The 15428-nt window shown below is 44.0% G+C and overlaps 1 pseudogene; it reads left to right on the forward strand.

Moving 5' to 3' along the window:
- Positions 1 to 2099: 2099 nt before the first annotated feature.
- Positions 2100 to 4344, forward strand: LOC147899563 (wall-associated receptor kinase-like 14 pseudogene; annotated as a pseudogene).
- The last annotated feature ends 11084 nt before the right edge of the window (positions 4345 to 15428 follow it).

The following is a 15428-nucleotide window of genomic DNA, read 5'->3' on the forward strand; positions in this document are numbered from 1 at the left end:
CTTTTCCACACACACCATGCATGTGGGAGGATACATTAATTGGGAGAGACCCCCTCTTTTGGCTATAAAAGGAGGGGGCTATTCCTTGATGAGGGGGGCTCATTCTTGTAAAGCCACCTAGCTAGTACTTTGATATTTCCCTCTCATCCTTTCTTTCAAATAAAGTATGGTCCTCTTCCCTTGATGTCTTCATCTTTACATTGCTCCTCTAATCATGTACATGCTTCTCTCCCCCCTCTCCCTTTCCCCTTGTGTCATAGTTTCTCTCTTCATTCCCTCCCCTTCTAATTCCTTTTTCCCGCCCATGATAACGATCCCGCCCATGATAATGGTTCGCCCTCACGATCTCCTTTCCCCTATGGCCCTCGAGCGTCGCCATGCTTAGCCTCTAGCCTCTGGTCTTGATTTCTTTTCCGGCTAATAGAAATGGTGTGGCTGCTTGGATCGAAATCTCCACGGCTAGTGGCAAATCTTCTGCTCGTACCAGTCGCATCTGCAAAACTGTACCATTTGTGGTCCTTCTAAGCTACTGCGCATGCATTCGATTCGCACGTCTATTGTGTTCACCCACGTGATAGTTTTCCGGGCTGCTGCGTCTTCTGGTCACGGACAGTTTTTCCACTTCGCATGTCTACTGCGTTCACCCACGCAACAGTTTTCTGGGCTGTTGCGTCTTCTGGTCGCGGACAGTTTTCTCGCTCCGCGCGTCTACTGTTTCACCCATGCGACAGTTTTCAGGGCTGCTACGTCTTCTGGTCGCGGACAGTTTTCTGAGTTTCTGCAAAACTGTAACAGCAGATCCCGTGCCCCCCCTCTCTCTTCTCTTTCTCTTCTCCTCTCCTCTCTTTTTATTAAAGAGTAGGATTTGAACCCAAGACCTCCCCCTTCACATAAGGGAGACTTATCATTGGGCCAACAAGTCGGAAGTGGTGAAAATGTAATGATTTTTGTTTATATATTGAAATCTCGAGAACTGTAACTCTCTAACCATGGGGAGTTTGCTCTTGCTATAAAAAGCAAAAGCCATAAGACTGACCTTGCCTGCTCAAATGCTTAGCTTGGAAGAGAGGGAGAGAGAGAGGGGACTTCAATGTGCGTGAAGGAGTAGAGGGGGGAGAGAGAGAGAGGGGGAGGGGGGGGGCTTGCCTTGAAATAGATAAGAGAGAGAAAGAGGGAGGAATAGCTGGAGATAAATTCAATCATAAAAAACAAAAAACAGACAAGTGGACCAATCAACAATTCACAATAAAAACTTTAAAAAATTTAGAATTTTGCTTATCTCCAAAGCTGAAGCCTTCACTAACAAAAAAAGAATAAGGCCTACCCACAACAGGGCGCCTACCCACAACAGGGCAGGCCAAAAAGTCACGTAACACACAAAGTCTTTCCGTAGTCAAGACGAAACTCCAAAAAGTCATGTAACACACAAAGCATGCCGATTGCAACTATTCTCGCTCCATGTTGACCACGGCAAGACTTTTTGTGTTAAGATCTCGTGACCTTTTTTTACATGGCTATTGGTTGTTGGCCTTGCTCACCTTCAAATAGATTTTGAAATAGTACATAGGATAGCAAAGTTAGTGCACCCAAGAGTTATGGATTATTCCAAAAAGATAGTCTTGAGTTCCGTCTTGATTGCGAAAAGACTTTGTGTGTTACATGACTTTTTGGAGTTCCATCTTGACTATGGAAAGACTTTGTGTGTTACGTGACTTTTTGGCCTGCCGTGCTGTGGGTAGGCCTTATTCTTTTTTTGTTAGTGAAGGCTTCAGCTTTGGAGATAGGCAAAATTCTGAAATTTTTTAAGTTTCTATTGTGAATTGTTGATTGGTCCACTTGTCTGTTTTTTGTTTTTTATGATTGATTTTATTTCCAACTATTCTTCCCTCTTTCTCTCTCTTGTCTATTTCAAGGCAAGCCCCCCCCCTCCCCCTCTCTCTCTCTCCCCCCCTCTTCTCCTTCATGCACATTGAAGTCCCCTCTCTCTCTCTCTCTTCCAATCTAAGCATTTGAGCAGGCCTTTTGAATGCTTTATGAGCATTCATCTTGTTACATGGTTGTGCCTTGCTCCCCTTTAAATAGAGTGCACTAAGTTTTCTATCGTATCCACTGTTTCATACCCAAGAATTATGGCTTATTACACAAGGTCAGTCTCGAGTTTTCTTGCATTTGAGATGATCCTCCTCCTCCACGCTTCTACAGTCCATGCTCCTCCTCCTACACTACCACAGACCTCCTCCTGCTCAAACAGGCCCTTCTGTGGTGGCATTTTCATCCCCTTCCCCTTCTGGATTATCGACCTCGATCCCTCCTGTGGCCTTCCCGGCTATCGCATCCTCTGCAACTCCTCCACCCCCTTCCTCCTCACTGACTCTGGCCGCTTTCAGATTCTAAGTTTTCGTTTCAATAGCTTCACCATCAACTCCTCAACTGTCAGAGCCCATCCTCAGAGCTGCAACGCTACAAGCAATTCTCCCTCTACTCCATCTTTCACTCTCACCAACAGAACAGCGCCCTTCGCAATATCCGATAGAAATTATTTTGTGGTAATGGGATGCCGTGCCTACGGCAATTGCAGCCGCTCGAGTAGCCTACGCAGTGGCCCTAGCTATTCATTTTCTTGTCAGGCAGGTTGCTCTGATGATATTTGCCTCGGAGATGTCTTTTACGCTGATACACCGATCGCGAGCTCCCCCTGTTGCTTCTCTTCGCTTCCAGCAGGATTAACACAAATATATCTAGAAGCGGCTGCAGCAGGGGATTCGGAAGGATGCGGAGTGGCCACGATATACGATCCATATAGCACGGATTTTGCAAGTAATTCATATGGTCTGGACATCATCTGGGGCATCGTGTTTGAAAGTACATCTCATAAGTGCTCGACTCTAAAGAACACATACTGTGCCAAACATGCCGACTGCACAGAAATTCAAGGTTTCCACATGTATACCTGCGTTTGCTCTAGAGGATACTACGGAGATGGATTTACCAACGGAATTGGGTGTACCCCGCGGCCGTCGACGAATATAACCTTGGTTGTTTTCGAATGTGATTTCCCATCCTTCTTTTGTGGATCTGTTGCTGGGCATGTCTTTCCAAGAAGCTTTTCCTGGCACACATCTCTTACATTTTGTTTTCACCTTCTCAGCTGTGCTCCTGTTGATCGGGCCAGCCGTCTTCGTGGCGATCGTCTTCTTGTTGCTTTTATGCTTGCTCAACTCTCGAGCAGCGAGACGTAGGAGGCGAAGGTACTTCAGATTGCACGGTGGTCACAGATTGCAAGAGCTTCTACCGGGCATCCAAGGGCAAGTAACGCCCAAACTCTTCGGAGAACGTGAACTAGAAAAGGCTTCTCAAAAGTTTTCGGAGACAATGAAACTGGGAAGTGGTGGCTATGGTACCGTGTACAAGGGAATCCTCACGGATGGCTTAGTTGTGGCAATCAAGAAATCTAACCGCCCGCAGCAACCTGCGGAAGCTGATCAATTCGTCAACGAAATCATTCTCTGTTCCAACATCAGACATCGAAACATTGTTCAGCTGCTCGGTTGCTGTCTCGAGGCACCAGTCCCCCTCCTCATCTATGAGTACATTCCGAATGGAACGCTATCGGATCATCTACGAGGCAAATTCGGTAACAACCTGAGCTGGGAAACCCGCTTACGAATCGCACGTCAAACTGCAGATGCCTTAGCGTATCTACATTCTGCTGCGTCTCCACCGATCATCCACAGAGATATAAAATCTTCTAATATCCTCCTGGACCACGACTTCACCCCAAAAATTGCCGATTTCGGTGCGTCAAGACTAAGGGCACCGGATGAGACCCACGTCTTCACGACAGTGTTGGGCACGTTTGGGTACTTGGATCCTGAATACTTTGAGACTTTCCGCCTCAGTGACAAGAGCGATGTCTACAGCTTCGGCATGGTGCTACTCGAGCTAATAACTTCTTTGTCGCCTGTGGCACTGGGCAGCAATCAATCTTTACTGTGCAAAGGAAAGGTGAGGACAGGAGAGTTCTCTGAACTCATAGACGCTCATCTCACAGCTTCCATGACTACAGAAGAAACGAGCGCCGTTGATCGTGTGGCCGAGATGGCCCTCAGCTGCTTATCAATCCAAGGCCATAGCAGGCCTTCTATGAGAGAGATTGCTGATGAACTGTATCGTATCCAATTACGTAGCTCAATCTGCATACAGCATGCAAACTCCAACTGCTATGGTGCAGCAAGTCCAGAAGAAAATGAGGGACCTTCACTATTTGTTGCACATGGAATATTGACCACAGAACCAGCCTCCGAGAATGAAGGGGTGATTTGTATGGAAGAGAGATGGAGATAAGACACACACACACTTAGGAGAGCAAGAGAGTAAGACGGGGGGGGGGGAGATGTGGGGGTTAAAGGTCACTCTGCCTTTACCCCGGTTATGTACAATACTCAAACACATATATAAATGAATGAAAAAGAAGATTAGGGTGTTCTGCACCCACCAAAACTTGTGTGGCTCTTTGTTTCTCTCTCTCCCTCTTTCGTTCTTGCTTCCATTGAGAGCACTCTCAACTGGTATCAGAGGTCGGGTGATCTAGCTGAGCGTGCGTGAATGCCTAGAAGCTCAACAGCTCTGTGGGAAGAAGGAGAAGCTCTGTGGGAAGCTTTGTGAGTGACCTTACTTGCATCCGAGTGTGCAAAGACCTTGGAGGAACCTTTGGAAAAGTCACTTTGGTTTTGCGAAGTGGTTTTGAGAGCCTGTTAAGTGTTTTCAAAGAAAAAGTCATTTTTTAAGCTTTTCCCTGTTCCGTTCGACGACAAAGACTCCGTATTGACTTGTAGAGGCAACTATTGCTTGCTTTTGGTATCCATTTCACTTCAGGAGCTTCGAAACACCTTTATTCTTGAATCTGGGATCATTTCATTGGATTTCTGACTCACTGTGTCAGTTTCTACGTTTTTCTGCACGGGTGTTGGAACTCAAGTTTGGAGCAACCATTTGCAGATCTGTCAGTTCCAGTGGGCTCGGAAGGTCCTAAAACTTCTATGTTGCTCATCATTCGCACTCCGGTGGAGTTTACAAACAGTTCTATTTCCAAAAACGTTTTTCAATCTGTGTGTTGGACCCAGTGATTGGGAGCACGGTTTCCAAAACCGTCTATCCCATTGCGTTCCGGACACCTAAAAACCCCTACCTATCAGTTCTTGCACGATTCGGTGGAGTATTTTCAGAGTTATAGATCTCTGTGTATTGGATTTCATCTCTCTCTTATGCATTTTTCATTCTAAGGTTTTGAAACCTTAGATTTATGCCACATGGCAGTGGATAAGTGTTGACTCCCATTTCTCACTCATCGGTTGGGATTTTGGAGTTCCGACAGAAGAGAGATATTTGCAGATTTTCTTGCTGAGTCCGATTATGTAATGGCATCCATGTTTTGAGGCATCTCAGGTTCTATTTTCAGTAGCGGTCATTGCCGTGGGACCATGATTTCTTGAGCATACCTTATGCAGATCACTCTGGTTGCAGTTTGAGCCATGTACGCTCATTCGTGGTGTGCATTGGGTTGCAGTGGATGATTTATAGGCCATTTGGATGCATTGCTATCCTTATTGGATGCGCTGATAGGCCCAGATTGCCTTGTGGGATGCTATTTTTTATGAACGCTTTGCACATGGATGCTATTTTATGCTAAGGGATAGCTTTGACACATTGCAGGTGATGCACTGATAGTGTTATGCTCTCTTGGATGAGATATTGGTAATGCATATTCCCATGGATGGTGTTTATGCTTGAGCCATTTGGCACTTATTGGCATTTTGGATTGCCATTACAGTTAGCATTTTCTTTTGGGCCAGATTTGCTCATATGGATGGATAGTATATGCATATGAGTCAGATGCATCTTTTGATGCTTTGAGCTTTGAGTTTTGGTGATATTTCACTCTATTGTGGCATACACATTTAGGTGCACCTGGTATTTGGTGTGATTCTCTCTTAAAGGCACTAGCATTTGGGATTTTGCTTCATTTGCATCATGGCATCCTCTTCCACGTCTAAAAAGTAGTTTTTCAGCATTAAAAAGTTTGATGGGACAAACTTTTCTTTGTGGAAAGAACAAATAAGGGATGTGCTTATTCAAAAGAAGCAGATTAAACCCTTGGCAGGTATTGAAGTTAAGCCTGCAGATATGTCTGAGGTTGATTGGAATGAGTTGGATGCATTAGCGAAGTCTACTATTAGACTTCATCTTGCAGAGTCAGTTTATTTCATAGTAGTAAATGAGTAGACTACGGAAGATTTGTGGAAGAAATTGTGTGCCACTTATGAGAAGAAAACTGCCTCTAATAAAGTTTACCTCATGAAGAGTTTGTTTGAGCTGCAAATGAAGGAAGGGGTCTCCATTGCTTCTCACTTGAATGAATTCAATATTATTTTCAGTGAGCTTCAGGCTCAGAAGATGAATTTTGATGTGGAGACTAAGGCAATATTTCTCTTATGTTCATTGCCATCCTCATGGGATACCTTCCGTACAGCTGTCAGTAACTCTGCACCTGGTGGAGTACTGAAATTTGATGATGTTGTGGGTAGCTTGTTGGCCAAGGAGATTAGACGGAAGTCTATGGATGGCAACAAGCAGGATGCAGCCTTAAATGTGCAAAGGGGCAGCAGATCATAGTTCAGGGGGAAGTCCCAAGAAAGAGGGAAGTCTCGTAGCAAATCCAGGGCACGGAACATTGAGTGTAGTGTTTAATCATGTTGTTGCAATAACCAAGCAGCAAAGTACTTCTTTGTGGCATTGTAAGTTGGGGCACATGAGCCACAATGGAATGAAACTCTTATGCCATTTGGGTTATGTACCGCATTTGAGTTTCTCTGATTTTGAATTTTGTGAGCACTGTCTCTATGGGAAGCAGACTAAATCAGCCCATAAAAGAAGGGGAAAGAAAAAGTTTGAAAAGCTTGATTTGGTGTATTCAGACGTATGTGGTCCCATGCCTACACGATGCTGCAAAAAATGGTAGAGCTAAACTATGCCTTTGTACTCCCTACAATATCTTCCTTCTGCTCACCCAAAGCACCAAACAGAGACACCAGACTTCCTATAGATCTTGGAAGTCACTATCTCTTACTAGTTCAAAACAAGCACATCATCTAACTCTAATCTTGTTGATGGTAAAGGCAAATCCTTCCGCTCTTCCTCTCTCATATAAGCCAACACAGGCCAGATATGCTTATGCACTTTTCAATACAAGATTTCAACATGAAGATTTGCTCCAAATTCTAGCCTTCTAATAGATGGACCAAGTTCCAGAGCAGATATCCAGAGTACACAAATAACAAATCTATCTCCCACACAATCTGACTAACACACACACAGACTCTTTGAAAGAGGGGAAAGACTACACAGCCCGAAACAGATTGAACTCAGAAGTGAACTTCCCCAAAAAAACTCAGAAAAAACAGTCAGCCTCAAAATACTATGAACCCACAGCCCACTGCTCAATGGCCAGCAAGACCCCCAAGTATAACCTCTGTGTGCATTCTTCTGTAATCATTGCTTTGCTCACTCCCAGGTTATTAGAATTTAACACTACCCAACCATGAGTACACAACTTGAGGCAACGGCCAGCCTATGCCCCTCATGCCCACAAATTGTCCAAATGAAGAACTAGCGGGTACAATCATCTGTAAACCTGCAGGTACGTTCACCATACAAGCAGCCGTACAATCATACGTATGACAATAGGTATTTACACCCCGTACAACCATGCACAGTAGTCCATACAGCCTGCATTTATTGATGACCATCCTCCGTATAGCTCATAGAAGACATATTTAATGACCCGCACGTGCCCGTACAGCCTGCAATCAAGGCACCGTACTACCAGCCCGTACCAATCAGCAATTACACCCCGTACAACCTCGTACTGTAGTCCGTACAAAGCCCACGCTTCAAATTCCATACCAGCTCGTACGGTTCTTTCCAGCCTTCAATCAATGCATGCCATCCGATGCAAGGCTACGTTTGTTCTCAAAACTCATATACTCAAAGTTCCTGCGGTCGAAAACTTACACCCGACCATCACGTACGTAGGCCTTTTTCTTCATAGGCGCTCAGCCCTTCGCTTATGCCCACACACCCTCTTTCATCTACGGAAAACCCCTCCTACAGTGTAGCCCTTCAACCAGCTAACAGTTGTGCTCCTTCAGCTACTCTCTCCTCTTCACCCTACGAGCCTCCCACCATCGCAATGGCCTCCAACTAGCCCGTACGCTCTTCGCAGCCCCTTCTCCCCCCATTCTCTCCTGCCACTTGTCCCTTATCTGCAAGCCCAAGCTCCACGTACCATGCTTACTCATCGACCAGAAGCTTCCCTCTTCTATCACGTAGCCACATGCATGAGCACGATGCCTTCCCAATCAGTCCAGCCACCTCATCCTAATTTGCCACCTCATCAGTGACATTTTACCACTCTCAAGACATTTCCCCCAAATCACGTTAAATGCACATTTTGGACCTTTAGTCACACAATTCCACACACATTAGCATGCACATTAAAACTTGCATGCGCCCCCTTACACACAAATAAAAAGCCCCTTGACATGGGTAGCATCCAAGTACACATTGACTCAGGAAAATATAAAAAAAACCCTTCATGACTTGACTTACATAACCCCGAAAACATTTCACTTGACCACACACTGGACACCCTTGCTCTGGAAGTCTGGTACAACCACATTGCATTTCATCATCTCCCAGAAATCCCTGTACATCAGTGTAGAGTCCTTTTGGGAGTGTCCAGAACTCAATGCCACCACCAACTAGCTATATACATAGCTATGCACCTACCCATCAACATGCAACAAGTAAAAAACATATTTACATTTTTGTCCACACATCTCTAGCAACCCCTTCCTTCTGCTGTGACATTCATGTCTAGCAGTGAGCCAAAAAGAGATGACAGATACAAATTTTCTTCTTCTTCACTTTGCACTGACTTCCACTGATTCTGCCACTGCTCATTATCTTCATGATCTTCTTCTTTCAGTGCTACCATCAACCGTGTAAAGTATCTCTACAACCGGACACCATTGACTCTCTTCTTATGTTTTTTACCATCTAAATCAGTCAATTGATAAGTTCCATTTTCAAATTTCTTCTTCACTCTGTATGGACCTTCCCACTTTGTTTGAAATGCAGTATGAAATGTACTATCCAGTTTGCTATTGTATTTGAGAACCAAGTCTCCATCTTCAATTTCTTTTTTCTTGATTTTTACATTTTCCAATTCTTGCCTTTGCAATTGCACTCGGGCATAATGCTCAAAAGCCAAATCCCTATCTAACTGCATTACCTGTAGTGCTAGTAATCTCTCCCTATAGGTGTCTACAGGCTCATATCCTTCAACTAAAAATTTCAAAGCTGGTATCTCTACATCCAATGGCAGAATTGCTTCTTTCCCATATACCAGATGAAATGGAGAGAATTGAGTGCTATGCTTCACCACTACCCTGTATGCCCACAAAACTCTATTTATCTCCAAATCCCAGTTTTTGGTGTGGCTCCCAGTCATCTTAGTCATCATCAATTTGAAATCCCCATTAAAATTCTCATTCAACCCATTGCACTGAGGGTAGTATGGGGTAATGTACTTACGATTTATATTCAGCTTGCTACATAAGTAATCTGTCACTTCTCCTCTGAATCCAGGACCATTATCTGAAAGTAACTCCAGGGGAATCCCAAATCTGCAGCATATGCGTTCATATATAAAATCAGCAACCCCTTTGCTATCCACTCTCTTCACTGCCTTCACCTCTGCCCATTTTGATAAATACTCCACTACAGTTAGCATATAACATTTCCCTCTAGCAGTTCTGGGTAGAGGACCAACTGCATCTATCCCCCATCTTTCAAAGATATCATAAACCAGCATAATATTTCTTGGCTCCATTTTAAGAATTCTTTTTCCCATCCTCTGACATTCATGGCAGGATCTGCACCAATGCTGCACATCCTTCCGTATTGAAGGCCACACATAACCCTCTAGAAGTATTTTCTGCAGTGTAATCTTAAAAGCATAGTGTCCTCCACAAGCTCCTTCATGACTAAATGATAGTATATAATATATTTCTTCTCTCCAGGGCACTCTTCTCAAGATTTGATCAGCTCCTCTCATGTAAAGCTCATCATCAATCATCATATACTATCTGCCCTATTTCTGATTCTTCTTAAGCTCCCGAGGTAGATGTCCAGTAAGTAAGAAATCCACTATTTGAGCCAGGATTTCTCTCCCTCTGTACAGTGGATCTTCAAGCTTTACTATCATTGGATCTTGGTCACTCATCTCCTGAGCCAATTCATGTGCCATTTGATTATCCTCCCTTCGCACATGCTAGATATTCCATGTTGTAAATTGTTGAAGCAACCTTTTTACTTTGGCTAGATACCCTCTCAACCTCGGGTTTCTTGCTTGCCAACCTCCTAGAACCTGCTTTACAATAAGTAGAGAATCTCCCTTGATCATTATCTTCTAAATCTTCAGCCTTAAGTGCAGCCAGCAACCCCTCATATAATGCTGCATACTCCGCCTCATTATTACTTCCGGCTTCCAGATGGACTCCCTCCTTCTGAATCAACTTGCTGTCTGAATCAGTAATCACATATCCTCCATTAGCTTGATGTAAACTCTTCCTGTATGAGCCATCAAAATGCAAGATAGATGCTCCTGGAATGATAGCATGCTCCTCTTTATCTATCTTTTTCTCTACTTCCTTTACCAAAATGGGGCCCCCTTTGTATGTTAACAGATCTGCCAGTGTGGCTCTGGAAGTGCTCTCCACCAAAAATGAGAAAGTATATTCTTGTAGCTCAACTAACCATTTCATCATGCTTCAAGAAAGTGTTGAATTATTAACAAGTTGAGGCAATAAAGGGTAGCAAGTCAAAATCACAAATGGCTTTGAGATCAGATATGCCCTGAACTTCCTGCAAGCATACACCAAGCTTGACAGAATCAGCTCTGCCTCCATATATCTCCTCTCTGCTTCTGTTTTGACTCTGCTAGCATAATACACAGGCCTCATATACTGGGACTCCTCCCCTTTTTGCAATAAAATGGCTCCCACAGCATCAGGTCCAAATGAAGGGTTCACATAAAAGGTCTGAGAGAAATCTAGAGCTTTCACACAAGCAATCTCTCCCAACACTTCCTTCACTCTATTGAACACTGCTTCACAATCCTCACTCCATTGCAGAGGTTCTTCTTTCATAGCTTGTTGCAAAGGATACAACAGCTGAGAGACTAAATGTATGAATGTGGTCATATACTTCACTTTCTACACAAAAGTCTGCAACTGTTTTGATGTAGAGGAAGCTAGAAGTAAGATAAGGGCTCTCACCTTCTCTGCATCAGGTTCAATGCCATTTTGGGATACTATATGTCCCAATAATTTCACTTTGGAGCATCCCAAATGACATTTCAGTGGGTTGAATTGCCCTCCTACTTCATCCATTCTGTGGAACACTTGATCCAGCCTCCATGCATGCTCTCTCTTGGAACTGTACACACATATATCATCTAGAAATGCTCTCACAAATTTATCAATGAAAGGAGCTAACACTTCATCAGTATTCTCCTGATACCATGCCGGTGCATTCTTCAATCCAAATGGCACTACTTTGTAACAAAAGCAACCCCAGGGTGTGATGAATGTAGTTTTGATTTGATCCTCTTCGGCAATTAAAATCTGGAAGTATCCAGAGTATCCATCACACACACTGTATTTCTCATACCCTGCCACTCTATCCAATATATCATCAATAAAAGGAAGAGGATAATGATTGCTTTTAGTTACCGCATTGAGAGGCTTGTAGTCAATACATACTCTCCATCCTCCTATGTGCTTAGGAAGGATTACCACTGGTGGACTACCCCAATCTGAATGCTCCACTGGATATATCAGCCCAGCCTTGAGCAACTTATTCAACTCCTCTCTCAGCACGGGAAAAAGCTCTCTATGTGTCCTCCTCAACTTCTAAAAAACAGGCCTGCTACCTTCTTTTAGCTCAATGTGCATTGGCTCACATCTGAAACACATGATCTCTTCATGTGAGGTTATAAACAGCTTTGGATACTAATGAATGACTCTCATATACTCCTCCTTTTCCACTTCTTCTAGACTGAAATTCAGCATGGATAGTAATATCTCTTCTCTTTCTGTCTGGGAAGGTGGGGGTTGCATCAAATTATCCATATCTTCAAGCTTACTCTCGTCCTTAGCTTCTTGTACCTCTGCTGCCTGCAACTCATATGCATCAGACTCCTTCAACAGAAATGATACTTGCCCCTCCTCCTCAGATGTAGTACCTTCTTCTTCAATCTCACTGTCTGACTCCTCCTCCATGCTTGTTTCTTCTGGTTCTTCTTCTATTTCCTGTCTGTTGCTCATATCAAATTTCTTGGCCTTTCCCTTCTTATTATGCACTGTAATTGTACCCATCTTCCAGTTTTGTATTGCTCCTACCTGTCTGAGCCAAGGTCTACCCAAAATCAATGGGTATGCTCCCAAACCAGCAGGCATAATGTGGCAATTAATGCAACAGGATACTCCAAAAGCATCCACTACTACTCCCGTGCATATACCCAAACATTTCACCTTCGCATGGTTTGCCAATCGGAGCCTAAAATTTGAATGTGCATTCAATTTTAGCCCCAACCTCTCCATACATGCCTGAGTCATGACACTTATCTGTGCACCGCCATCAACATATGCCTCTCCAACACTCATACCTCCACACCATGCATCCACTACAGGGCATAAATCTGGAAGATCTTCTACAGACATCATCTCCATCTCTCCTCTCGTAGGCTCCTGCTCATTACTTTTCCTGGGATTAGCCAACTTCTTCCATTCTCTTTTGAGCTTCGGACACAAACCAAGTAACTGTGCAAAAGTTATATTAGCTGTTCTCCCCTTCAAATCATTCATCAGTGTGTATTCCTCTTGTCCTTGACCCATATGCAAATCTGAAGTCTTGTAATGTTTCCTGGGCCTCCGACTCTTCTTTTTAGGAGACTGAGGGCTGAAACTCACATGCTTCCCTTTTTTTGCAGAAGGTCCATTCTCTCCTATTGCACTCCTTGTTCTCTTTGCTATTGGCATGATCTCCGGAATAGTCTCCACCCTAATCAGGCTGATTGCCTTCCCCTTTCCTTTATCATCCCATTTGACTCCACTAGTAGAGGGCTGATTCAAATCCTTCACTTCCACATTGAAGTCTCCTGACCTATCATTTATCTTCTGCATCACAGGATAAACTTCTCCACCTACTCTTGCTGGCTTATCACAGTGAGGGCTGATATGTCCCCACTCTCCACAATTCCAGCACTTCACATTGCTCATGTATCCCCGTCCTCTACCTGTTCCAGCTATATTTCCTTCACTCCCAGCCTGTACATCTCTCCTGTTGTTTGCACACCTCGACCTCTTCCTCTTCCTGCAGTCTCCATCCAATTTAGACTGAGTGACTTCATAAGCTCTACAACATCATGCAAGTCCTTCTTCAGGGAGTCATCCTGTACAGGAACAGACACTGGCTCTCTCTCTACATATGCCGTGATCATTTCTAGCCTGCTGACCAAGGTTTTAGGCTCCTCTTGCATGCCAAGCTACCTTAGTCTCTGGACTTTCCATTCTTTCTCCCTGGCCACTCTGACAGCATCTTCAAAACTATCCAGATTCTTCAGCTCCACTTTCAATCTGAGTATAGGCTTTAGGCTAGCTATGAAACAATCACGCTTGATCATTTGAGGTGGTACTTCTAGAATAAGAGCTTCGCACCACAAACTCCATAATCTCCCAAACTGGATTATGTACTGATTCACATCTTGTTCTTCCTCCTGTCTCACTGAGCATAGCTCTTTCCAGACTTCAGTAGGGCTCCTGGCTTGTGCAAACCGTACAAGGAAAGCTGCTCTCACCACTGTGGACTCTGGATTTTGTTGCTGAGGATGAGCAGCCCTGAAGGTAACAACTTCATTCTGCAACCATGCTTTTGCATCTCCTTGTAAGTAATAATTCAGAATCTGAAACAAAATCTCAGGGGTTGCCCTATCTTTCATAAGTGTTGTAAATTCCATCTTTTCCAGGAATCTTATTGCATTCTCATACGGCATCCCCCAGAACTCTGGAAAATCCTGTGCCATCCTCACAATCTTTCAACTATCACACCCTGGCTTCCTCAACCACAACAAAACTGGAAGGCAACAAAACAAACAAACTACTGAAGAAGCTCACTCTGCATCCGAAGAGCATTCTTTTTCCTACGGGCAAGCACTTTTAGAGCTCTCTGCACTCTGGCTCGAAGTCGGATCACACGTAGCTAGACTTCAATGCATCTGTCCTTCTTGTGACCACATTCTCCACTCCACTCACACTGTATCACTCTCATGTGTGGATTTCTCCCCATTGCTTGCAACACGTCTCAAAACATCTGCTCCTCCAATCTTGTAAACTGAAGTGAACTACCTCCGTGGAGGCACCAAAACATGACTGCAAAAAATGGTAGAGCTAAATTATGCCTTTGTACTCCCTACAATATCTTCCTTTTGCTCACCCAAAGCACCAAACAGAGGCACCAGCCTTCCTATAGATCCTGGAAGTCACTATCTCTTACTAGTTCAAAACAAGCACATTAACTCTAATCTTGTTGATGGTAAAGGCAAATCCTTCCGCTCTTTGTTGACTCTGTGCCAACATGAACTTATGAAGAAAGAGAAGGTGATACAACTTTGTGATACAACTTTGTGTTACAACTTTGTGTTACAACTTCTAGACACAACTTTATGTTACGACTTTATGTAACAACTTTGTGTTACAAGTTTATGTTACAACTTCTACATGAAGAGAGAGAATGTGTTACGACTTTGTGACACAACTTTGTGTTACAACTTTGTGTAACAACTTTGTGTTACAACTTCTACATGTAGAGAGAGAAAGTGACACAACTTTGTGTTACGACTTTGTGACACAACTTTGTGTTACAACTTTGTGATACAACTTTGTGTTACAACTTTGTGATACGACTTTGTGTTACATGCAGAGAGGGAAGCTCTCCAACTTGTATAAATACCCCATAATGGAATGAAGCCCACACTCTTGGGGCATTGTGTTGAGTCTACATTGGTATTCCAAGCATTCGTCTCAAGTGTCCATGCTTCCTTGCACTGCACGTCCAAAAGCATGTCCTAACCTTGCAACCCTTCTCCCCTCTCCTCCAACCTTGCAACCCATCCTCTCCCTCTCCTCCTCCCTTCTCCCCCTCCTCCTCCTCCTCCTCCTCCCTCCTCCCTCCTCCTCCTCCTCCTCCTCCTCCTCCTCCTCTCTCCTCCCTCTCCCTCCTCCTCTTCCCTCCTCCTCCTTCCTCCT

This window comes from Dipteris shenzhenensis, chromosome 8, assembly GCF_047967505.1.
Source record: "Dipteris shenzhenensis isolate YYH24624 ecotype China chromosome 8, Dip_SZ_1.0, whole genome shotgun sequence".
Classification (NCBI taxonomy): domain Eukaryota; kingdom Viridiplantae; phylum Streptophyta; class Polypodiopsida; order Gleicheniales; family Dipteridaceae; genus Dipteris; species Dipteris shenzhenensis.